Source organism: Trachymyrmex cornetzi, unplaced genomic scaffold, assembly GCF_001594075.2.
Source record: "Trachymyrmex cornetzi isolate Tcor2-1 unplaced genomic scaffold, Tcor1.1 scaffold121, whole genome shotgun sequence".
NCBI classification, from domain to species: domain Eukaryota; kingdom Metazoa; phylum Arthropoda; class Insecta; order Hymenoptera; family Formicidae; genus Trachymyrmex; species Trachymyrmex cornetzi.
The window spans coordinates 846,017-847,351 of NW_017295773.1; positions in this window are offsets into that span (position 1 = coordinate 846,017).

Consider the following 1,335-nt stretch of genomic DNA (forward strand, 5'->3'; position numbering starts at 1 on the left):
ACTCTCGACCTGTCTATAGCGTATTGTCTTTGGCGATACATCACTGCATAATGCACTTGGTACGAGGCAATCTCGGATGCTCACAGACAAGCTTTAGCATGTATTCATACACACGTATCTCTCTCTCTCTCTCTCTCTCTCTCACGCGTATTCGACTTTATACCGCATAACTTAAAGTTTTGAAGAAAAACGTTCTACATAACTCGGCGCACTTATATCGAATTCGCCCGAATGTAGACCGCATTACGTCACCATAGAAAGAGTTTAACCGAAGTTTAAGAGGTATCGAGGAAAAGCGTGAGTGGGGGATAAGGGGAAGAAGGTTAACTTTTCGGGCCCCATCCGCGCGCCACTAAAGTCGGAACGATACAAGGAGCCAGAGCCTGCCTATCGCTTGAACGAGAACCGAGTCGATATATCCTATCCGTTTCCCACGGCTAAAGGAATGCTTAAGTTTAAGTGCGGATGTGCTTTTATTCACTTGGCGTGGAGAGAGGCTTAGACTTAATAGAATACGGATACTTTCAGTCAAGTCATTCGATATCGTATCACAAGATACCGGAGGGTGTTTTCCTTCGAAAATATCGATAGCTTATGACAATCCAAGAGAAAACAGTATCGTGAATAAATGAACTCAAATGCGATACAATATTATGTAATACTATATTTTATAATATACAACAGTATATTTAAAAATATATAATTTTCTCTATAATAATATAATGTGTATATATGCATATGCACATAACATTAAAAGTAAAGGCGAGCTAGATAACTTAATTAATTAAAGACGATAACGATATTTAATAAACGCCGAGTTCGAATAATCGTTTCATAAATTTTAACGACGAATGTTATATGTATATCGTATATAATATTTTATATATAATACATAAAATACTTGTCGTTAAAATGTGTTGAAAGATTATTCAAACTTGATATATATTTCAATATCGTTAATTAATATTATTTAGTTCGTTGCTTTTTATTTGGTTCAACTTTCCAGCTATTTATGATTTGTTGAAGGAATAAAGTATCATTGCAAAACAAAATAACCGAAAATATAAAACGTCCGATATTAATTCGCAAAAATTCTTATCCGCATTAATAGTCCGTCTTGCGACGGTGCGTAGAGTGCAACTTCCGCACAGGCGCTCGCAGAAAATCTCTCTCGCTCTTTCCTTCCTTCCTTCCCCTTCTCTCTTTCCCTCTTTCCCTCTTTCTCTCTCTCGGATTCGTTCGGGCTAGTTCGTGCCGGGATACCCCTATTTCGGCCTCGTGCTCCAACATCGGGTACTCTCGGGCGCGTGTGCGAACCGAGAGAGAGAGAGAGAG